The sequence below is a fragment of the Ornithodoros turicata genome, chromosome 3 (genome assembly GCF_037126465.1).
Source record: "Ornithodoros turicata isolate Travis chromosome 3, ASM3712646v1, whole genome shotgun sequence".
In the NCBI taxonomy this organism is placed as follows: Eukaryota; Metazoa; Arthropoda; class Arachnida; order Ixodida; family Argasidae; genus Ornithodoros; species Ornithodoros turicata.
In genome coordinates, this window is record NC_088203.1 from 53560000 (window position 1) to 53585582 (window position 25583).

The 25583-nt window shown below is 46.1% G+C and overlaps 1 protein-coding gene and 1 long non-coding RNA gene across 9 annotated transcripts in view; one reads left to right on the plus strand and one right to left on the minus strand.

The window, feature by feature from the left end:
* The window catches only part of LOC135388471 (tyrosine-protein kinase SRK2-like), a 509896-nt gene that overhangs the window by 122043 nt on the left and 362270 nt on the right, over nt 1-25583 (minus strand). The window lies entirely within an intron of this gene.
* Nucleotides 5864-11535, plus strand: LOC135388475 (uncharacterized). Its single transcript, XR_010421397.1, has 2 exons — nt 5864-5965; nt 11089-11535. It is a non-coding gene; the product is annotated as an uncharacterized LOC135388475 (long non-coding RNA).

Below are 25583 nucleotides of genomic sequence, written 5' to 3' on the forward strand. Positions count from 1 at the left end.
CTGAAGTAATTATTCGTCTGCACGGCGCATTTTCGTTCATCTTCGCTCTGATTCCCAGTGATCCTGATCACCGGCAGGCTGGACACAACGACTGAGGGACGGAAACAACGAACTTTGTGCTTCATGCACGAACGTTGATGCGATTACACAAGTCTGGACTACACCTGGATTACACAAGCAATAGGCATGTTTTTCAGGCAAGCTATTTCCGTTGTTCGTTTTTTTTTTTTTTTACATTGTATTTTCTCCGTGGTTACGTCCAGGCGATGTAGTAAATGGGTGAGTGAATCGTCTATTGTGGTTGGTGTTACGTTCTGCGGAAGAAACGGAAGTTGGGGAAGAACAGCAATCGAAAGGTGTGGAAGAGATAAAGAAGCGTGACCACAGAGCAGCTGCAATGGTGAAGGAGAGATGCAGTAGTCGTCGTTCATCCATATACATTGTGTCCCGTGTGTTCGTCGTTTGTACATCATGACAATGCACGCTCGCGATGGACAAGCATCACCCCTGAAATGGATGTAATTTTCGAATAGAGGTATTTGTTTGCTATATTTATCGTGCAGCGTAGGTTCCTGGGGCTGTTATTATATCGTGGAGGATGGGAACCACCCCGACGGGTAGGCCTAAATCGCTGCGCGCTATCCGTTACATGTACCGCATGTGAGAGCACGTGTATTATGTACAACGTTCACGAGTCACTCGATACTCGTCACTCGGAAGTTAGCGGCGTTTCATTGTGCAGTGCAGTTCCGTAACTTGTACGTGTCTGATATGCCGCTAATCAAATTATGTGTGGTTATGCTAGTTGCCCCTCATGCACGTCGCAGCCGTTCATTCACTGGGATCTACGAACATTCGTGACAAATGCGCTTTGGCGTTGAAGTACGAAATCAAGATTGATTGCCTATCATAGCAGTGGTTTTCGTGCAGAGTTACGGATCATCAATACATTTTTGTTTTGTTTTAGTTCTCCCGCAGCCATCGGCAACAACGACGCACATAGCTCAGCGCTGGCTTCTGAACTGCCCTTCCATGTCGAAGCACCTAAAGCTACAGTGAAGCCTGTTACAAGACGTAAAAAGATATGTACTGTAGCTTTTTCGAGGCAGTTTCCGAGGACAAATACACTTGATTTGTCATACACCATCGCTTTTTGATTGTCTGCTTTGGGACAGCATGATCGTTGCTCTACAACAAGACAGCAAGCGCCGAAGACAAACGGACGAGGCTGAGCCTGGGGGGGGGGGGGTAGAGGGACGAGAGGAGAGACGAAAAACCCGAGGAGAGAAGGGCGGTTGGAAAAGGAGGTCGGTCTGCGCATACGCACTGGGCCCCAGCTTTTTTCCCGCGCTGCACCTCGGAGACGCTGTGAGTGGCTCCTGGGGATCACGTGGTTTGGGAGCCCGCCTTTTTTTCTGTGGACCATTGCGTAAACGGCAGCGTCCGCCGGATGGAGAATACCAATCACACAGCAGCCGGAGGGACCTGGTAGCCTTGGCAAGCGACCGACAGGCGGGCGAGCGAGGCCGAGTGCTAGGGGACGGCGTCTTCTCTGTTACCGGCTCGTGGAATGTTTCTGGTTAGTCTTGAAGGTGTTAGTACAGTCAGGAGCGTAACACCGTGTTTCACGTAACATGGTTACGTCTGCACTCACACTGGCAAGCGAAAGTCAGCGTATTTACCGAGGACTTTTCGCTTAGTATAGTGCGATGCGAACGCCAAGCAGACGATCTGGTAGACAATCGCCTGCGCTGCAGTAGTATATGATCAGCTCAAGTATCCAGAAACTCACACCGAGGCCTAGACGCCATTAATTAGCAATTAGAGTTAATTGGGACCCCCCACAGTAATTAGGATCATTCAGTGAGTCATTACACTTATTGGGGAGCATCTAAGACGTGTCCAGACCACAGTGTGAGTTCCCGGCTACTTGAGCTGATAAAAATAAAAATAGGTAGAAAATAAAATAAAAAGATAGAAATAGAGTGGAGAGAAGGAGTTTAGTTGAAGACCAACGACGGCCACCTTGAAGAAAGCGGTCCGGAACCGCCGCTGACCATCGCTGGCCGACGAAGCACAGAGGCAGGTTAGAAAGCATATTCAGCTGCGACCACCAGTTCCGGACATCCTGTGACGTCAGCTGTGACGTCATCATGGCATGTCTGGGCAGGTTAGGACAGCTCTCGACATGCAAGAAGAAAAACACTCCTAATACAGAGGCTGGGAAAGCAAGAGTAAATATGCTAACCATCAATAGCTATCAACAAAAAGAATCAGGCACAGAAGCAAAGCAGCCCACCACAACAGCAGTCACCACGAGCGCAGACCGATTCGACTGTTCCATCCAACAGCCAGGCACGGAACTGAATCGTAATGCTTTTTTCTCCTCTATAAAGTCACGCATCAGCCGCACCCCTAACGGTTACTTTCTCAACTAATTTCATGGCAAAATTAATTAGAATCACGCCAGCGCTACTCTCGTTCCCAAGGCAGAAGAAGATAGAAAATGGCGGGCATGCCTAGACAACAGCAACCACTGCCCGACATGCACGGACATGAAAATCGCAAAAAGAGGGACAAAATTGGCGAAAGAATTAGTTAAACAATAACTCCAGCCCACCACAACAGGAGTCGCAGAACGATACGACCTTTCTATCCGACAGCCAGGCACAGATCTGAATCGTAATGCTTTTTATTCCTCTATAAAGTCATGCATCTGTCCCTCTTGCAGTTACTTTCTGAACTAATTTAATCGCAAAATTATTAAGAATTGTTCTAGCACTATTCCCATTCAGGGCAGCACTAGCGTCATCGTCAAGACAAGAATTATCAACAAGAATCTTTCTTGTCAAAAAAGAAAAAAAATACAGAGCGTCAACAAAGGAAAGCATGCAGGTCCGGAGCATGTCAGGACACGGGAGGACAAATCGCACGAGCGCTGGGCAACAGAGGAAAGCACACACTTGAGCAGAGTGACAAAAGACACTCACCGTCATCGGACACTTACACTGCATTCCCTCATTGTAAGTCCCCTCGACACAAAATCCACCATTCACCAGTGACGAACCACACACCCATACCCCATCAGAGGCAAACGGAACCCTATCGAAGCTACGCTTTTCCGCTAACGGCCGACGCAATTCCTAGGAACAGAATTAGCGCGTCCACACCCGCCAGTGTCCAAGAGAGAAGTGAATCCTTGCGCCCTCTGCAGGCTTTGCTCATTGGTCGTGACGTCATCCTATGTCTCAGGGCTACACTGTTTTTTCCACTAATGCTCAACTGGACAAGGACCACCTGAAATAATAGAGCCGCGGCATGACCCAAGCATGCAGCTACGTGGCTCAAGGACGCGTACGCTGTAAACAGGGGACCTGTTACTTATTGAATCACTTTCCCAAATGATACGAAATCCTTTATTCGACTACAACGATTGCATAGCAAACAGAAAGCATGAGAGGTGATTGTAGGAATTAAGCATTTCATTCCCAAAGTCTTACTAAATGAGTCTCGCAAAATAACAAAATATCCTAACACCATCAATGGCTACGTACAACGAGCTAATCGAGACATGTCCATCCCATCTGAGAGCCATGCAGATAACTGAATAATGACGCTGTGTTCCTCCTGAATAAAGCCACACACCTGTTCCCCTTGCGGCTACTCTCTGAGCTAAACGAATAGCAAAATTATTAAGAACAGCTCTACTCCCATTCAAGGCAGCACTATCGACAAGACCAGAATGTTCCTAGTCAAAAAGAAAAAACTACATGTAGAAGGAAAGCATGGCAGAACAGGTCAGGGCGTGTCAGCGCATGTTTGTCAGACAACAAGGAGGAAAAAAGAGAAGAGAAACACTTGAGCAAAGGAGAAAACCAACATCAAACTATTTCTAAGAACACACATTCCTCTTATTCGAAGAACAGTGCTCATCATAAATCCCTCCAGGACAATGCACACCATCCTCCATTTTTTCTATTGCTACACTTTTTTCCAGTAACGGTCAATGCATTGCTACAGACACCTGAAACACTGCGCGACGTCATCACATCCTGTCTGAAGAAGGCAGCGGCAAAGGCAAAGACTCGTATTATTTATTGAATCGCAAGATTATTTCCTTTGTCCGACTCTTAATGATATTCATTCTTACATAGCACACGCTAATAAACTGAGAAAAACACACCCATTTCTTCCACCAGGAAATTCTTGCATAATGCCACATACACAGCCGCATTGCCCTCGCGTAAACAAAGCACAGGACAAGGATACACAAATTCCCTTAAGTGAGCAGGGAAATGGCTTAAGACCTGAGGAATAATAGCAGAGTCACCGCACATCGCTACGCGGCTAACACAAGACGACAACAAGATACTAGCGGTGGGTAAAATTGCAACACTGCTAAACAAGTTCAGACATGCCATGATGACGTCACAAATCAAGAAAAAAAAGCACGCACACACAGACATCAGCTCAGGAATGCACAAGGAGACGTGTTTTATAGAAATTTCTACTCCGTACTCAGATACCAGCATTTCTGCACAATTACCTATCAATGCAAACAGCTTACTCCATCAACATATCGAGCAAAGTGAATACTGACACTCAACGACATATAACAAAAAACAAACAAATTCTGTTCTCATGAACTCTCCTTTGCCAAGCGGCTTTCTTCTGCTCTACCTGGATGCTGACTGTTTCCCCCTCATCTACATTCTGAGTAAAAGCAGTGAAAGGAGAAAAGAACCGCGAAAAATTACACGCATTTGTGCTCCAATAGCTGTAACTGCAAGAAACCGTAGCGCACACTAGTAAACTGAGAAAAAGACACCCATTTCTGCAACCAGATAATTCTTGCATAATGCCACATACACAGCCGCATTGCCCTTGCGTAAAGAAAGCACAGGACAGGGATACACAAATTTCCTTAAGTCAGCGGGGAAAAGGCTTAAGTCGAACCGCTCAGGAATAATCGGATAATCACCGCTTATCGCTACGAAACTCAACGGCTAGCACAACATGACACCAACAAGATACTAGCGGCGGGTAAAACTGCAACACTGCTAAACAAGTCCAGACATGCCATGATGACGTCACAAATCAGGAAAAAAGCACACACACTGCACACACTTGTGCTCCAATAGCTGTAACCATAGCGCACGCTAATCAACTGAGAAAAAGACACTCATTTCTGCTATCAGAAAATTATTGCATAATGCGATACACACAGCTGCGTTGTCTCTCCGTAAAGATAGTGCAGACAGAGCGTCTACACAAAACGAACAGGGAAAATCGCTTCTACTGGGCGTTACCCCACATCGCTACGAAGCTCATCGGCTAACACAAAACGACAACAACAAGATATTAGCGAAGGGTAAAAATTGCAGCAAGAAAGACCCTACTGAACAAGTATAGACATGCGACATCGAATGCGAAAACACAGGTGATCGGGGAAAAGACCTAAGCCTGCGGCGGATCATCATAGAGCGTACACAAGTTCATTTTATTCTATTTCGCGTAAACTAAACGTGGTTTGCTCGGAAAACGACGTACACATTTTCTTTGGGAGCAGAGAAATATGGGAATTTCTACTTCATGCTCAGATACCACCATTTCTGCTCAAAAACCTATAACTGCACGATTAAGCACTGCTTACTTCGTCAACATTTCAACTTCGAAGCACGGCACCGTTTGCTTCGTGGATGTATAGGGAACATGCATTCCTTTCTTCTTTTTGGTTCGCGCCGGCCGAGTGGCGATATCCTATTATCAACGAGAACCTATTGTTTTGCGTTCGCATACATGTGTGTGCCGTCTTTTGACGATGGTAGGATAATTATTGACCAGAGGAATAATATGGATTTATGTGGTTGTGAAAATAGACTGTGTTTGTAAGTGTGAAAATATGAGTGTGTGTCTGTGTGTGTGCGCGGGCGCGCTTTTCTGAACCAGGGACCTCACTTGAGAAGTAAGTGTGTTTGCCTTTTCGTGTGACACGAGTGATATATTTATGTACTATTGCGTGAAATAGTGGTTTAAAAAATAAGGGTAGTCGCGTTTGCATTGTTATCTGTAGGATAGGACGAGCGTTTTTAAAGGGGCCGTAAACAGGTACAAAAGGAGCCCATTTCTTTTTGTTATATTATTGAAACTTAGGCAGTGAAAACTCCTTGCAATCAGTGGCGTCGGAACTATTTTTCCAGTGGGGGAGCGAAAGAAAGTGCTACCATAAACATCATCATCATCATCATCACTTATTTTCCTTGAGGGCATCTTGAGGGCTCATGCTGGCGTTATACAGGGTTGCTACACAAACTGTAAACGTGCTCCAGGCAAACGACATCTGCATATTTGTACAGTAGACCTAAAATAGCATTGCAGAAGTATTGTAATGAAATAACGCTTGGTGGTGGACTAGTTGGTATGCGTTCAGTGCGTCCGGCTTTTTTTTTTACTTCTGCGCAGTGCCTAGACCTCTATGTCAAGTAATGTGTAAGGAACTTCGGGGACTTGTCCCCGGGAACCGTCGTCGCGGCATGTACGCGTGCCGCGACTGGAAGCGAATATCGTCCGATCCGCAAGCCTTCTGCGAAGAAACCACCATTTCCTGGGGCGGTCTGGAGCTCAGCAAGAATGTGTCCCTTTGACACCCAGCTCTTTGACTGGGTGTCACGCTGTCGTTATCAGTCCAGGGCGACTCAATAGGAAAAGCCGGGTAAATGACAACAGCGCGTAGTTTTGGACATCAGTACGGTGGAAAGTGAGGAGCCAGCAATCCGCTTAACCGCTAGAATATTTTACTGTGACAAGTGAACATATACATAATATGAAGACCACAAACAAGCTGCGATGCATATCTCTTACCAGAGGTGTGGCCTTCTCCGATGTCTATGGCGTTTGATAATCATGTAACGCTGCTGCAGGCGACAACTTGATGGCGCTCCCTCGACGTTGCCGTTGGAATCCGACACGTGAACACAACACCGGTGCGACGTTTCGTCTCCGTCAATCGCACTTATTGTCGTACTACAGGTCTCACACGCCAGCTCGAAGTGGGCACCCTGGCCACAACCGACTGAAATCTGTGGCTGCACCTGGCAAACCGCCCCTATAACAACCTTCAACCGGGCGGTATCTTTGTATCCTTATTTCCCCCAAATGTCTTGTGTCTTGCGTGTCTTTCGCGATTCCCGTTTGCGCCTCTATCCCCCCCCCCCCAAAAAAAAAACCCACTCACCGTGGGTTTTTTGGGTGCAGACCCACACTACCGGTACAGACCCGGTAGAGACCCACCGATTACCGGTACAGACCCACTCACCGTGGGTCTGTACCGGTAATGCTCGCGCCTACCGGTACAGACTTTCGGACTGATTTATTGCACTTCGAAACCTCGACAGTGCACTTCGTACCACAAACCTTGCCATGGTCAACTCCAGAACCCTGTGAACCTGACACCTTTGGTATGTAGCTCTTCTCAAACGGTCTCCGCACAGTGACCAGTGGTAGGCTCTCTGTTTATTGCTCTCTAAATTTATGGCTGCCGAAAGAACACATGCACGGGCCTTTCCGTTACACCGTAGAAGAATACGACGCTGGGCTGACACTGGGGGAGCCGTGCTCCCCCATTCGTAAATGTGGGGGAGCCGTCGCTCCCCCTGCTCCCCCTGTTCCGACGCCCCTGCTTGCAATTACTAACGCTCAAAAACGAAAGGCGCTTGTTACGGATGAAATATTCACTGCACTCTTTCGCATTTTAGCCCCGCCCCGCGCGCTAACTTTACGTCATTTTGACGTAGCGCTTTCCTCACCAATTACGATCGAGTGTTCCACGCATGATTTTATTTCAAATGCTAATTGGACTAGATGAACGTGAATCCTCTTCTGTTCAAAATCTGAACAGTTACAGCCTCTAAGTGAAAACGAAATACGTTTAATTTAGGTATCATACGCGCACTACGTTTTCTGGTCAGTAGCACGCAGCACACCACGAGCGCGAATGAATATCCGGGACCACAGTTCCAGAATCTTATGGCGAATTCGGGTGGTCATTTCGGAGCAACTTTTTTTGCCAGATCTCGAGCAGTCATGTTCGCTTGGTCAAAATGAAGCAAATCTTGCATGTTCGCGTGGCGCTTTCCGAGCGCTCGGAATTTGCTAGCTAGCACTTTTTTTGCCCGGTCTCAAAACGATCGAGCAGCAGATTGCTCAACTGTATCCGGTGTCGTCACATCCGCACTGCAACGGTGGCGAGTGTCCTCATTGGCCCGCATGTTGAAATCACGTGGTTTAGCAGACGACAGAACTCGAAGACTTGCGACCGCGACGCCCCTAGCGTGATCCAAGTACGTAAAACCGCTAGATTCCTAGCAATCATGTTCGGGTGGCAACGGTCACGTGATCCAGCTTGGTCGCCGACCTAGCAATTTCCGAGCGCTCGGCCGTTTTGCTACGAAATGACCACCCGAATTCGCTATTAGGTAGGTGCGCGATGGGACATCTTCGTCATCTTCGAATGGTTCCGGCAACTGGCCTGCCGTACTTTGGCTTGAGCCACGCGGCATCGCGTCACCAGCTCGCGTGGAACAGTGGTTAGCGTGTTGGCCATGTTATGTCGTGACTGGGAGGAAGCCGGGTTCGAATTGCGTCATGTGATAGCAGCCCAACTGTTGACGTTTGCGACAGCCGGAGATGTTGAATATGGCATGACGTTGAATTTCGGAACCACGGAGCGCAAAATGTAGTTTCACACAAACAAACTGAGCGCTCTCACTCACAACTGATAACGAAGTATGTTTATTGGCTGGTAATTTGAAACGTCACATGCGCAGCTCGGCCCGCCGATGGACGGCAAAACGCTACATAGCCATGTGACGTATGCGTGGTGGAGAGAGGCTCGCTGGTTACTCATCTTTGAAAGCAGTTATATGGGCCACCGAGCTGGCACGGGCCGGACCAAATGTATATTTTGGTATTATGATCTGCGTTCTTTCATGGGGTATCATTATTTCTGAAACGTCTGGTGACCTGTTTACGGCCCCTTTAATGGCATTGCCTGGTGAAGTCTTTGTTTTGGGCAGGGTATTTTATGAGTGCCCGACGCCGGTCCTGTTGTTGTTTGTTTGTTAGTATGTGTCTGTCACGTTCGTAGCGCTGTTCAAGCTTTGTTTTCTTTGCAAAAATTCAGACTTTATGGTATTAAGCTGTCCGAGTAGAAGTGACTTTCCCTGCTCGCTTAAGATAAATTGTGTGTCCTTTTTCTGTGCTTTCTTCACGCAGGGACAATGCAATTGAGTATTTAGCATTATGCAATAATTATCTGATAGCAGAAATGGGTGTCTTTGTTACAGTTTATTAGCGTGTGCCTCGTTATTTTATTTTTTCTCTTATAGCTACGCGAGCAAAAGTGCGTGTAATTTTTCGCTGCTCTTTTCTTATTTTCTCTACTTTTACGCAGAAGAAAGCCTCCTGGTAAAAGCTGAATAGTGTTCTATCAGTGGAAGTGAGGTTGTTTGTTTGATTTTGTTGGGTGCTCGACATGTTGACGAGTGCAGTTATGGGTTTTTGAGCAGAAATGCTGGTATCTGAGCACGGAATAGAAATTCCTATATTTCTCTGCTCCCTAAGAAAATTTGTACGTTTTTTCCCGAGCAAACCGCGTTTAGTTTACGCGAAATAGAAAAATGAACTTGTGTATGCTGTATGATGATCCGCCGAAGGCTTAGGCCTTTTCCCCGATCACCTGTGTTTTCGCATTCGATGTAGCATGTCTAGACTTGTTCAGTAGTGTCTTTCTTGCTGCAATTTTTACCCTTCGCTAATATCTTGTTGTTGTCGTTTTGTGTTAGCCGATGAGCTTCGTAGTGATGTTGGGTAATGCCCAGTAGAAGCGATTTTCCCTCGTACGTTTTCTGCAGACGCTTGGCCTGCGCTTCCTTTACGCAGGGACAACGTAGCTGTGTGTGTCGCATTATGCAATAATTTTCTGATAGCAGAAATTAGTGTCTTTTTCTCAGCTGATTAGCGTGCGCTATGGTTACAGCTATTGGAGCACAAGGGCGTGCAGTGTGTGTGTGTGTGTGTGCATTTTTCGTGATTTGTGACGTCATCATTGCATTTCTGGACTTGTTTAGCAGTGTTGCTGTTTTACCCGCCGCTAGTATCTTGTTGGTATCATGTTGTGCTTGCCGTTGAGTTTCGTAGCGATAAGCGGTGATTCTCCGATTATTCCTGAGCGGTTCGGCTTAAGTCTTTTCCCTGCTCACTTAAGGCGGAATCAACCCAATGTATTCTCTATGGACATTGCTTTGGGAAGTTCATCTCGAAAACTACCGCAGTAATGGAGCAGTACGCCGAGCTGGTAATACATGGGCAAATTCTGCACGTCCTGACATATTTTTTATCTGAATACAGCAAATAGGCGAATTTAGACGATTTTTTGTTTCTGTGAATGCGAATACGTGGAGTCCTATGGGAGCAGCAGAAATTACTTCCTCAGACCTTTCAGCGACGAAATAAACGCCTGAAAAATATGTCAGGACGTGCATCTGTGTCCCCTGATGACAGTACAAGCTAAGTTGCAACGTTAACATTCGTATTATTCAAGATGAACGGGACAAATGTGTGGACATTTGTCGTCTGCTAGCATAGGCTGCATTGTGCTGCCCCCAGTGGGCTTCCGCTCCGGGAGAGGGGATACATCGAGATGGGAGGTGCGAGAGCGAGAGGGAAGGCAAACGGCTACGTGGCTACGTGCACTGCGTGAGGTTGTTGTTTCAACCTGCCTTGGCGACGGGCCAGAACGGCGCGTGTCTTATCATGGTGAATGACTTTGCCTGCTCTATCCGGCGTCAGCGTCGTGCATCGATATTCCTCACGCATGGCCTGTTACTGCGACCTCGGCTGCAATCAGTAGGACATAAATTGGCGTAATCGTGGCGTAATGCACGATACAAATAGGTGTTGAAGAGAAGGTACGACTTGTACTTTCTGTGTGTCAGTTGCGTGATGTTTTCGGGAGTGCGCTTGTTTTATTACAGTGGTTCACGACCCAGTGTATGCTTCAGCCCTAATATGGAGCGATATATTTTTCAGTATTCATACCTGAATCTGGCATGGTCAAGATGTGCTGACATGTCATGCAACCAACACAAGTCGATGTGTGGGTGATGAGGTGTCGAGGATGTAACTAAGCGGCCGCTACGGGAAGGATCGCCGTGAAATGTGGCTTGAGAACGAGAAGACGTGCCTTGATTTTGAACAAGTGTGTCGGAAAGACGCGTGAATTGTGTACCATTATTATTGTGTAGCATTCCACTCATGAGGACTTTTCGAACGCCGTGTGCGGCTGTGTTATATACAACAGCAGGTTCTGTTCGTCATAAATCAGACCATCTGTTTATGGAATTTTATCGTGCATGTGCTTCTCTTCGTTCCTAAGTCCATTTCTATGTACTCTGGGTCATTCCTAAGTGTCGGTGCGATCTGTACTAGTTGTCAGAGGACAAAATTAAAGCCAATCAAATGGACTGTTCATCTGCATAGACAAGTGTTATTCATTTCTGCTTAGTTGCACCACGTACACACAGGCGAGCGCAAATAACGTGCATGCGGGTGACCGTAAGTACAAGAGGTACCAAAAAATCCAGCTAAAGTTGTTGACACTGGGCATATAAGACGACGGTTGATCTTGCTTGCGCCTTGCTCGTTATGGATGTTCGTTGAGTTTTTCCGGGTCTAGCTACAGGATTTGTGTGAGACCAACCACACGGCTTCATCCACAGTTATTCGCGTGCTTGCACCGATGGTGCAGCACATCATATTTTCGGCCGTGAACTTATGTTGAATTGTGCGATTATGATACGTCAAATAACAGACGCAGGCAAGTCATGGGGATATTCCTGCCGTCACCCTATCTCCATGGTGTGATTTGCACAACATTTCGATTGGGGGATGGGTGAGGGCGGATATATTTATTGCAAAAAGAATGAAAGGGAAGCGCCAGCCACGCACAGTCCGATTGCTCCCGCAATGCGCTCACCAACAGGAGCGTATGAAGTTGTGCATGCATTAGATTGCATTGCATGCAGACTGAGTCAGACGTGTACAAGGTACTCGAAAATGTATTTAAGTAAATACAATAAATACTAACGTTAGATTGTAATTAAGATAGAGTATAAGTACACGAAAATCGAAGTAATCAAGATAGAGTAAAATACTTCAAATGGTATTTGAAATACAATTAAGATACTATTTATCCTTGAACGTAAAAAGTCACTGGTCAATGCGGCAAGTCGCTGCTATGTGACATGAATCACCTAAACCCCGCGCAATACGCTAGCCGCCGCTGTGTGATAGAACTCGTTTAAAGACAAGTCCCAAAAAGATGACAAAGAGGTACCACATAACTCCACTAAGTATATGTGACCAAAACAAAGCAAACTTCTAGCAGGTCCCTGCCCGGCGAGGTCAGAATTCGGCGTCAGGGCACACATAATTGAACCCTCACCCGCCAAGGATTAGTACATACAGGGCAAGATCTCTAAATGGAGGCTTCCAGGAAGGGCCAATGTCCGGGTCAAGCCCTAGGGACTCAGGAAATTTCCACTGAACAAGCAAGATAATGAAAGACGAGACACAGAAAGTTTGAGAGGGAGATCCAAAATATGTAATTAGGTTATTGAGTACAAAATACCATGAAATCCATTTTAAATAGCGTACAAATACACAAAACAAAACGTATCAAGTAGAGTGCCAAAATACCGCTAATTGTATTTAAAAGACAGTATTTTAAGTACAGTACACCAAATACGTATAGGTCTAGACTGACTGTATACACACACGATATCTACACTCGCTGCACGCGAATAACATTATTATGCAGCTTGCCAGGATGCTGAAGTTGCCACAGAATTAAAAAAGTTCGTCCAGTTCGCTTATGTCCACTGCTTTATCCCGTAGTTCCATGTGTCTCGTCACTCGTGGATCAACTAGCTCAGGAATCATATATCCTACATAAAAGTTCTTAATGTTAGGCAATATTTTTTGCCAGAAGGCAAGGTTCCTCTCGATGGTTACAACTTGCAGGTCCGTCGGCGACCACACTGCGAGTTTGCAGTAGCTCCTCTTCGCAATGTTTAGCTGAGCTTGTATTTGATAGAAGTACTTGTGTGATTCTGGAAGATATAAGCTGCCGTCTTTCGATATTTTTACGCCGATGGAATGGTTGCGAGCGGTTTCTGCGATGGTCATGTAATTCTGTGCTGTTGCAGGGCATTTTATTTCGAGGATTCCGTCGTTGTCGATAAGGCGGTCAGGAGTGGTGCATCACGATTTCGTCAAACCGGCCAAAAAATAAATAAATAAAAGACCTTGTTCTAACAATCTCAAGTCTTTCATCGGCCGTCTTTGTACCTGTCCCAACGTAACCCCCTTTGTGCCGTCAGATACCCTCTGAATCGCAGCTAGCTCCAATGTACAGCTGTATGCAGGTTGTCATCTTTCTATATTATTTTATGGAAGAACATTTTTAATTCAAAATGTTTCGAAAAGACGCTGATAAAGAAGTTGATAAGGAACCTTCGTTAATCAATGATTAGACAGGATCGTACTCTCGGTGGTTGGATTTCTGCTGTGCCGTCCGCATTGTGTAAAATATATTGTTGTGTGTGTATTGTGTGTATATATATACACATATATATAGTTCTGGAAGGAAAAAGACGCGGACAACGTATTTTAGGAAAGTTAGGAACACTAGTTTATTTGTTGGCGAGGGGGCAGAAATTAAAAGTTAAATGAAAAAGGGTCGACGTTTCGACTTTGGCGCTGTCCTCGTCAGGAGAAAAGATGAGCAGAACATAATACATACACACACACACACACACATATATATATATATATATATATATATAGTTGTGGAAGGAAAAAGACGCGGACAACAGATTTTAGGGAAGTTAGAAACACTAGTTCATTTAATGGGCAGAAATTAAAAGTTGAATGAAAGAAAGGGGTCGACGTTTCGACAGTGGCACTGTCTTCGTCAGGGCAAAAGATGGGCAGGCGGTTACAGATTGCTTAAATAGGTTTGGAATGTGACGTCATCATCGGTACAAGGCACGGGAACCGGAGAAAAGGTCCCCGGAGAAAACGCCCCTGGAGAAAACGTCCCCAGCAGAAAGGTCCCCGGAGAAAATGTCCCCTCAGGAGTCTCTCCCGTGGAGTTATACTTTATCGCTCGTAACTCGAATCAGTGACCATTAGAGCGCGAATTTTCACGTCATTTTTGTATTGTTGACATGGGACTGATTCGAAGAGCTCCGCAGAGATGTAGCAAGTGGTTAAAGAAGAAACAGAGAGAGAAGAAAAAAAGATCAGAGTGGCTAACTTTCAGCTACCGAGCATGGAAAGAGGCTCTCGACACAATGTATATTTTCATGATTTAGATTTTAAAGTGCATTTTTATCTTTGGAGTCTTATAATTTTTCGATGCCTTATTTTATTTGTTACTATTTACTACTTTACTTTTTTACTATTTATTTCAGCGTTATCTCTCGGGTCGGACATATGTTCGCTTCTGGCTGTTAGCTCTATCCGCTGATCCAGATCCCAACGGCAGGACACTGCCCCGTCAGGTGTGTTGGCCATTGCCACAAAGAGCATCATCAGTCACCCTGAAATTAGTGGACCAGCTTTGACATGTGTCATCCGAAACCTATGACCAGGCCATATTATCGAGGGCAGAATATACATCTTTTTCCTATATTTGTATGAATAGCGTGTCCGCCCATTTCATCGAACGTCGTTTCATCGACGCCGTTTTATCGAACGCCATTTCATCGACGCCTGACCAAGGTTAGGTCAGCAGAGCCTTTTACGTATTTCACACGTTGGGGAGACTAACCAAGGTTAGGTTAGGAGAGCCTTTTACGTATTTCACACGTTGCCGCAAGAAAAACCGGCGGCCACTGATTCGGTGAAACGGCGTTCGGTGAATCGATGACCTTTTTTCCGGGGACGTTTTGTCCGGGGACCTTTTCGCTGGGGACGTTTTCTCCGGGGGCGTTTTTTCCGGGGACCTTTTCTCCGGGGACCTTTTTTTCCTACACCCACAAGGCACGCCACAGGCGGTTGTCGGTGAGTCAGGTACGGGAATATTCCAGAAGGTCAAGTCCGGGTGGTGAGGTCATTCTCCTTTGGACCCTGTCCGTTTTGGGGGGAATTCCAGGGCAGGGCAAGTGCTGCTTCAGATTCAGATATATATATATATATATATCAGTGATGGCCACTAACTACTTCTACAGTAGTTTAACTATAACTACTAACTACTTTGTGATTGAGTAGTTTAACTAGTAGTTCAACTACTTTTCAGGGGAGTAGTTAAAACTACTTTTTTAACTCCTGCAATGTAGTTTAACTACATCTGTAACTACTTAACGTTGTCCAACACCAATCCCTCGTGGTGTTGCTGGATACTTAAATATGAATCGCGAGCAATAATAAACTTCGGCTGGAGCCATGGCTACGATCGTCAAATACAAAGCTTGCGGCGGGATTCTTTCTGTGCCCACGCGATAAACTAAGTTGCAGAATTATTTCGCAGCAAATGAGGCTTCACTAGACAAGCATTAAAAGGCAAGATTTTGTACACATGCACGACACAATTGCTCTGCAGCTCTGTTCTCATCAAACAAGTAGCTCAAGGTAAAAGTCGGAAGCACAATCGTGCCGTAAAGCTTGCGGCAAAATCGGAAGTAGTTGGCGCCTTAGGTAACCTAACTACTGTAGTTAACTACTTAAAATAGTAGTTTAGCTAGTAGTTGCCACTACATTTCTGCAAGTAGTTGATAACTACTTTTTAACTACAATCAGGTAGTTTAACTAGTAGTTTAACTACATGTAGTTAACTACTGGCCATCACTGATATATATATATATAAAGCTAATCAGAGCAGTTCAGAAAGAAAGCGACAACCTGAAACCTGGGGCTATCTTGTTGTCGCTTCTTTGTGAACCGCTTTGTTCCGCTGTTCTTGGGACAGTCTGGTGTGCTTTGTGTGCAAAAACGGCGTACTAGATTTACTAAAGAGCACAGCGCAGCAAGGAAAAGGACGTAGCTAATTGGTGGAGAGCCAGGAGGTACACTCGAATGCAGCGGCGGCTGTGTTTCTCTGCCGACAAGCCGCTCTGTGCTTGGTGCTGGCTTGCTTGGGAACGCAGCACGCACCGTACGCGCGTGGGCGTAAGTACATTTGCGGTTCAAAAGAGACTCTATGGCACATGCTTCGGTGTTAGTTCCTGTTTCTTGAACCCTCACGGCAACGAAATATATGTCAGAACACCTAACCTATCCGACCCTCGTGCCGGACCCTCACGAGAACGAAATATGTCTCAACACCTAACCTAACTGACGCTCGTGCAGGACCCCACACCAATCGTCCTCAAATGTGTGTGAGTGCACGCGTGAAATCAAGAACAATTCACGAAATCAGCATGATCACATGTAAGAAAGTGATAGTTCTCAGATGCGAATACCTGATATCCTATACCCAATGGGGAAAAAAAGTAATGTCAAAATTCAGGTGTCCACTCTCGTGAAATAAGTTCGCGTACACGTCCGACCATGTCTGGCGTTGTCAAGCCCGTACCGGGCCCGGGCCCGGTGGCTGGAGCCCGAGCCCGGCCCGCCTAAAAAACACCAAGCGCGGACCGGATCGGCCCACGGGCCGTGCCGTGCCGGGCTTTCGGGTAAGCCCGGGCCCGTGCAGTGCTCTAGACCAGTGTTTCCCAAAGTGTGGTCCGCGGACCCCTGGGGGTCCGCGAGAGTGTCCGTGGGGGTCCGCGACCGTCTCTCACATTTCAGTGAGGATTTTCGTCCCCACAAACACGCTCTCGTACTTGCTGCCCGATTTCCAAACACCCAGAACTTCCAAAATTGCTAAAAGCATGCTTCAACGGTTAGCTTCTAATTTCTGATAGAAAAGTCCTGCAATGCACGTTTGTCCGCGTCATACACATACAAACAAGAAGAAGAAACCAGTCCGGAATCCCGGTATATTTGTGTCTGTGTGTGTGTGTGTGGGGGGGGGGGGGGGGGTCCGTGAATTGGTTCTCATCGCTTCCGGGGGTCCGTCACCGCCAAAAGTTTGGGAAACGCTGCTCTAGACCCGCACCGGAGCATCTTACACTATAATCAAGTTCCTGAAGCCTGGCTGCAATCGACTATGTCGCATTATTGCAAACGAAAAAAAAAACAAAAAAAACGAAGAAACAGAGAACGCTACTCAGAAAGGTAACTAACGAACTGTGCCTATGTGCTCGCTCTGTGTCATGTCTTCCGCGGTGGCGTGTGCACCCGAAGTAAAAAAAATCGCTTAGTATTAGTTAATAATATAAAAATATGTATGGAATAAAATAGGTCACCCTGTACATTGTTCCAAAATGCATTGTCGAAAGCAGAGGCTGTCCGCGGGAACAGAACAAATCTCTCGCAGGCGCCTGTTGTTCTTCCATTCTGACCTTTGTGGTTACATATGCGAAGTGGGCTTACTTTTTCCAACCTCTTCAACCTCGTTAATGAACCATTGATGCGTTTCATTAGTGCAAAAACAGTACGGAAGAACGAGATTACTTCGTGTTTACTCATTTTCCAGTGCACTTGAAAACGCTCACACATTCCGTGAACTTCGCATTCCATCGTCATTCCATTATTACGTGTATGCGTGAGTGTATGCGTCAATGTGTGTGTGTGTGTATTTTATTTTTTATTTATTTGTTTTGTGTTCCACTATTCTTAAACAGGCACGCACACTCAGAATGAGGTGAGGCGCATGGCACGTGAAATCATAGCGATAATGCGCCGCTGTGCAGCATGTACTGTGTGTCCAGCCATAGTCAGAATGTGGTGGTTGTTTGGTTCCCCAAAATCGCTATCTCCAACTCGTGGGCAGTTGAAGAGAAAGCCGGATACCAACATAGACAGGAGACATGGCCAGCGACTATGTCCCTTCCTACCTTTATCGCTGCTCACCAACTGGGACTGCAGCAGACAGGTAGAGAATCCTTGGCTTTCTCTGTAATACGCCACGCAAAGCTACTTGATAGATTTGTACCGCCTAATCCGCATGCTGTAAATGTACACAATGTTATCACCCAAATTGCGAAGAACGAAAAATCAGACACAAGTTGGTCGCTCGATTTTGCTCAGTTCCGCCTTCCCAATTAGCGTCCCTCATTCTGTAAGCAAGTCCAAATGGATTATCACTTCAAGCCATTCGCGAAACTCAGCAAATCTACGAAGCGATGACAAACCAGCCGAGACGATCGAAGCAGCTGAGCCACACGCCACATCTCAAATACGCGCCGCCGCTAAACACAATAAAGCATGGACAAATATAGCAGCAAACCATACGTGATTTATAGCTCAAGGTCAGGCCGAAGCCCGCTTGCTCTCGACGGCTCCGCCCTTACGAGGAGGAAACCGTCACTTACGTAAAGGAGAGCAAGGAGGGTAAAAGAAAAGCAAAGCATAAAAATTTCTCCCGCGCGCCATCTAGTGAAAGAAGAAGACGTCACCAAGCCGGAGCATTCCCCCTTAAGCAAATTTGTGTATCCCTGTCTTGTGCTTTCTTTACGCAAGGGCAATGCGGCTGTGTATGTGGCATTATGGGGGGCAAGAATTATCTGGTGGCAGAAATTGGTGTCTTTTTCTCAGTTTACTAGTGTGCGCTACGGTTTCTTGCAGTTACAGCTATTGGAGCACAAATGCGTGAAATTTTTCGCGGTTCTTTTCTCCTTTCACTGCTTTTACTCAGAAAGTAGATGAGGGGGAAACAGTCAGCATACAGGTAGAGCAGAAGAAAGCTGCTTGGCAAAGGAGAGTTCATGAGAATAGAATTTGTTTGTTTTTTGTTATATGTCGTTGAGTGTCAGTATTCAATTTGCTCGATATGTTGATGGAGTAAGTTGTTTGCATAGGTAATTGTGCAGAAATGCTGGTATCTGAGCACGGAGTAGAAATTTCTATAAAGCACGTCTCCTTGTGCATTCCTGAGCTGATGTCTGTGTGCGTGCTTTTTTTTCTTCATTTGTGACGTCATCATGGCATATCTGAACTTGTTTAGCAGTGTTGCAATTTTACCCATTGCTAGTATCTTGTTGTCGTCGTGTGTTTGCCGCGTAGCGATGTGCGGTGACTCTGCTATTATTCCTCAGGTCTTAAGCCCTTTCCCTGCTCACTTAAGGAAATGTGTGTATCCTTGTCATGTGCTTTCTTTACGCGAGGGCAATGCGGCTGTGTATGTGGCATTATGCAAGAATTATCTGGTGGAAGAAGTTTTATTAGCGTGCACTATGTAAGAATGAATATCATTAAGAGTCGGACAAAGGAAATAATCTTGCGATTCAATAAATAATAGCAGTCTTTGTCTTTGCCGCTGCCTCCTTCAGACAGGATGCGATTACGTCGCGCAGTGTTTCAGGTGTCTGTAGCAATGCATTGACCGTTACTGGAAAAAAGTGTAGCAATAGAAAAAATGGAGGATGGTGTGCATTGTCCTGGAGGGATTTACGATGAGCACTGTTCCTCGAATAAGAGGAATGTGTGTGCTTAGAAATAGTTTGATGTTGGTTTTCTGCTTTGTTCAAGTGTTTCTCTTCGCTTTTTTCCTCCTTGTTGCCTGACAAACATGCGCTGACACGCCCTGACCTGGGGAGCTATTCTCGTCAAAGTAAGCTACCTGCTTACTTTCTTTGCAAGGAGGTTATTGGTCGCCGAATAAAGAAGGCGTGGACAATGGGAATGTCATTGGGAATGGTTTCACGAGCCGTTAGCCAATTGTCGAGCATTTGATTGTTCAGCCTTGCTGCTGTGTTGGCGGTTTCACATCGCGATACCGCCCATACCACCCTTAGATTTTCTCGCCGGAAACGGAAGACTACAACAAAGTGAAAGAGAAGGTTGAAGGAATGCTGAGGAAAGTGGTTATAGACTAGTCCATTTGCTTGATAATGATATCTGAAGAACTTCCACGCAGTAAAATTAGGAAAATAATCTTGCGTGGGGATCGCGCTGTAAGCGAGGAAGTGAACCAGCGAACAGTGGGGTGGCGCTCGTGCGTGCCCAAGATTAGTCTAAGCGGAGTGGGGCGAAAAGATTACTATTCCTCGTACGTTCTTTATGGCGTTCCTTGGTTAAGTACAATGCCTGTGCGACGCCAAGTTATTAAGTGAAACCGACGTCGCTGTCTTTCCAATTCGAATTCGAATTTTTTTTTCTTTTTCTTCTTTTTTTTGAATTTCTTTCGAATTTCTTGCATTCGAATTTTTCAGTGTCCACAACCCCTACAACGCCCCCCCCCCCCTCCATGTAATGCGTTGTGTGAGAAAGTTGCACGAAATGAGCACTACATTATTTGTCCGTGTAAAGGGCCGACTCTGATTAGTCTAATGATAGACGTCATCGACAATCGTCGATATGACGAACGCCGCTGCATCGGAGAGCGAAGCATTGTGGTGAAGCACGAACCACGGTAATATAGTGGGATCGTTCGATCATTGTTCCAACGAAATGCAAAGACATGTGCACTATGCGCGATTTCCACCGTCGTGTAAACGTATTTGAAGTCAAAATAAGTCTTAGCCCGAGGCGTGTACGCCAAACTCATCGTACTACCGTCCCCGTTGAAACTAATCACCCTCTTTTCGGTGCTTACTTTTCAGCGCAAAAAGTAAGATACTACGTCACTGCCTACGTCAAAATAACGTACGTCTTAACATGAGCCCGTGAGCTAGGGAAAATCTAGGGACACCGAGGGGACAACTTCAACGAACAATGTTGTTCGTAGAAGCACTATATTGGGTGTGGCGCCATTGTTTGGCAGCTAACAAGACATGCCTGCCGCCGTCGCTGTTATTTTATCAGCCGCCGCCTCTCTGCTTTGGTATAGTGAACTATGCACAACACTGACTTTGCCGGACCGGCGGGTCAATGTACCCTTCCCATTGCTTGGTTTGAGGGGGGTTGACATCTCTCTTGCTGTATTTGGTCATTTTTGGCCTGCTTTGGGTATTTTGGAGATGGTGAAGATCTTTGGGTGTACCCGGGGTGCACTGAGGACATGTCTAAGGGAATGCTTCGTTGAAGATGGGAGTGCGCGTGGAGGCTACCATAGAAATCAGAAGGAGAGAGGCTCCCTCCTCCACTGAATGCTCTCTGCTTGCGATTTCTGTGGAGGTTACGTGCGCGTGCCGTTCATTTTCTTTTTACTGTCGAACACTGAGTGTGCGAAAACATTACGTTAGTTACGCTACGTAAAAATGTTAAAATGCTATATTTTCGCGCGCTCATTGTTTGCACACTCAGTGAGTAGAATCCATTGCGTAAGTTACGCAGTGGATTTTACTCCAATATATAATAAATAACTGTACCCAAGTCCTTGCGTTCTGAGTTCGATATCTCTTGACTTTTTGCAGGTTCATTGTACTGGTGCATAGCACATGGCGCAACAATAGACCAAGGGCACTTCAGCAGCGCAACTTTTGTTTCGGTGCGGTTCAGGAAGTATTACAATTACTGTATTATAACACTGTACCTCTTGAGATGGTGACATAAATGGCATGCTGCCTGAAAACGCTCTTCGAGCATTCCCTGTTAGTCATTCCTGAGTTTTGTTTCAATTGTTTATAAAATAATCTTTATGGGAATCGGATTCCGAGGACCACTACACCCTCGATAGGGATTAAACCTTTCTAGGAACCACAGGATTTTGCGTCATGTGGTTTGAAGTGAGATGTCTGGTATTCCACTGTTTTCGGTACAGTCCAATGTCCTACGAAGTGACATTTCAAAATGCTGTTTCGATACCCTAGTGATGAGTACAGTAGACCACTTGTTGTGGGTGGCCGGGGACATCCCGTCAGAACACGAATAGGTGTTACCGTTTCAAGCAGGACCCGCGAGAGAAATTATGGGGCCCCGCGCGCGGGGTGTGTCCTGCCCGGGCCCTGCACCTCACGTGTCCATAAAATAGTGCGAATATGTCTTGTTTGTATGATTACGCGTGTCTGAGTTACGTGCAATAATGCATATGCATACTACTCCTCTCCTACAACATGTATCAGCCTGGCCTCTGTCGCTTGCATCGAGTCAGAAATAAAGGATATTTGCATGCAGCAGAGAAGTAAAAAAAAAAAAAAAAAATGAGGGCTGCCGCACATTCGCAATCGTTCAAACTCCGGCCATCTATTGCAGCATTGTGTAAAGCCACAGTGACGTGATCGTAAGAGAAGTTTTCATTTCAAGTGAAGCATCGATACACGTGGGTGGTAAAAAATGTGCAAATTAGTGCTGGTGGTGGTGGTCATGGTGAAAGGGCTTGCCGTTGTCGGCCTCACGGAGGTGGGCAACGGCACGACTGACGCCCTGGAGGAATGTGCGTTCCGGGCCAACTTCTAAGGGGACTGTGCCGAGATATGTCTGAAACCATGTGAGGAAAACCCAGGAAAAACCCCCGACAGCACAGCCGGCACCGGTATTCAAACCCGGTACCTCCCAGTCACGACGTGAAATGGAAGTTGTGCTTATACTCGTAGTGCTAACATTCACAGCACTTACGGAGCCACCCTATATCAGAATGGGTGATGAACGTGCTGAAAAGAAGAAGAAAATGCTGATCCGTGCCTTGTTTTCAAATTTGCGACTTCAAAAATTTCCAGGACATCAGTGTAGCTCGACGAAAATGGTGCGATAAGAGAAGATATAGATATACACAAGAAAAGGAAGAAGACAAACAAACGGCAACCTATCAAGAGATCACAAAAGTTCGGCAGCGTGATGCCAGCTACGTCAAAGGAATAACTCGATTGGCTGATCATGTTTTCGGAATTATTATCGTGAGCACCGTGCGACTGACACCCGTTTCTGCTTTTATATATAAGCCGGCTAAGACGCATCTGCTCATTCAGAACGTTTGCGTCGTGCAGTGTTTCAAGTTGGCATTTTCGCGTTACCGTCAGTATATATAGTATTTGAAGAGCTTTATTTTGTGCTGTGTGACTCGTGTGCGTGTATGTGTGTGCATTGAACAATCTTTTAGCTGTCTATTCTTATCTCTCTTTTTGTTTGCGCTCGTGTGAGGCGCCTTTTCGCTTTTTCTTTCTTTTTTGTTTTTCTTTGTCTCTTTCCAATGGACGACGCTCTAGCTCAAATTCTGCTGGAGGACGACATCGAGCGGACGTTTCGAGAGCGCTCGGATGCTTTCGAAGAACACGACGACGTCTTTTTCGGAAAGTATAGAATGACGAAGGCGCTCGCACACTGGCTATGCGAGCAGCTGAGGCGAACTCTACAGCACCGAAGACAGACGCGAACGACATTGTCCGTGGAAGAACAGGTCCTCATCGCCCTGAGGTTCTACGCCACCGGTAGCTTTCAAGGAGCCGTTGGGAGCGACCCTGATCTGTCGGTAACCCAGGGATATGTGAGCAGGGTCCTGTTCAAGGTCACAAACGCCATCATACACCGCCTTGCACCATTGTGGATCCGATTTCCTCAAGATCCTGCAGACGTCAGGGCTGCAATGAGGGACTTCGAGACCAAATGGCATATGCCTGGCGTGATTGGTAAGCATGTTAAACGAGAAGGGGAGGCGGAGCTCGTGGTATATAGTGAGAGAAGTTTTTTGAAAGCGCTTGCGTTATGTCACCACTGCAATATGACATTGTGTGAAATCTCTTTTGCAGGATGCATCGATGGAACTCTGATATCTATCATCGCTCGCTCTGAAAGCAGCGGCCGGTACCAAAAGAGTACGTTTTTCAGCAGGAAACAATTCTACGCACTCAACGCGATGATCGTAAGTCAACTCTATCCCTATTCACTGAGTAGGCGCTGTCCCAATTACAGTGTTTAGACATACTAATAAAATATTATCCTGTGGAACGCCATGTCGTTGTCGTAGGTTTGTGACTTCTCCATGCGGATCACGTCCCTAGACTGCTCGTTTTCGGGAGGGACGAACGACGCGTACGTCTGGCGCCACAGCGAGCTGCGCAAGGAGCTCTCGCGAACGTATTCGCCTGATGTAGACCGGTTCCTTCTGGGTAAGGTTATCAAAACATAATCATGAGATGCGACAGGTGACGTTTTCCGTTTTATTCAGGCGACAGCGGCTATCCACTAGAATCGTGGCTACTGACTCCGTTGCCAGGCCATCCCCCGAGGTCAACGCCAGGGGCATGATACAATAATCGCCACAAAAGAGCGCGTGGTATCGTGGAGAAATGCATCGGGATACTAAAGTCGAGGTTCCGGTGTCTTCAGCGGTATCGAAGCCCGCAGTACAGTCCGGAGAGGGCAGCAAGGATGTCGTAGCGTGTGCCGTGCTGCACAACATTTGCGTGCATGCACGGACACCCGCAGTTGACACAGGTGACTGCGACGGCCCTGACGACTACTGTCCAGATGACGACAATGACTCTCGAATGATGTCCCGTCACATCAACGACGATAACAACGTGTATGACACAGGAGCGGACGTGCGAAGCAAAATTATTGACAAGCTGTGGCACTCTTAAGGTCTCTTTTGGACTTCCCTGCAGAACATGAGAGAACTGATGTTCTCAGGCTGGAACAACATAGAAAGGACAAATGTGAAAGGACAAAAAATGTGTGTTAGCTTAGCTCAACTGGCAGAGCCCTGGATCGGAAATCCAGAAGATGTGGGTTCGAGTCCTACAGCTGGCTAACCTTTTCAGTGACTTCCATCGTTAATTCCCTGCAAAGTCTCTCTTCCATTGCTTTACTTTTGTGCTTGGAGTGCTACGATGATTTTGTCCATTCGTCGTGCTCAGGTGTTGGTGCTTGTCCATATTAAGTTATCAGCTTTTTCATTCGGGACAATTTCTTCAGCAATATGGAAACTATGTTCCATGATGCTAATGTGTCCGTCCGCAACGCTTCGAAGTATGCACAGTGGAAGACCATTTGGACTACACACAAAAAATTGGACCACTTGACGGCAGTGTTGCGTACTACCTTGGCAGCCTCAATCGTCTTATATTTTTATCCATGCAAAAAGGAGCTAGGGAGCCGCAAACACGGCGAAACACGTGTCCTCTGGTGCTGTCGCATCGTTCCATGAGTATCTGTTTCTTTACGTGCAGCCATAAAAGCCATCTTAATCTAAGTTTGAATTTCAAACACGTCTAGCGTCATTTACTTATTTCTTTAATGGCTTTCCCCCCTTTATATATATATATATATATATTAATAATAATTGGGTGTTTACGTCGCGAGACAACTGAGATCATATATATATATATATATATATATATATATAATGAAGGGGGAAAAGCCATTAAGGAAACAAGTAAATGACACTAGTCGTGTTTGAAATTCAAAATTACAGATTGAGATGGCCTTTATGGCTGCACGTAAAGAAACAGATACTCATGGAACTCATGTGCTTAGTCACCCTCCCAGGTATATGTCGCTCTCTGAGTGACCCCTGGCTTGCCAATCCCGAACGATGCGCAGCTACCCAGGGCTGACGAGCCGGAAACACGGCGAAACACGTTCCATTAGTATATCTCTCT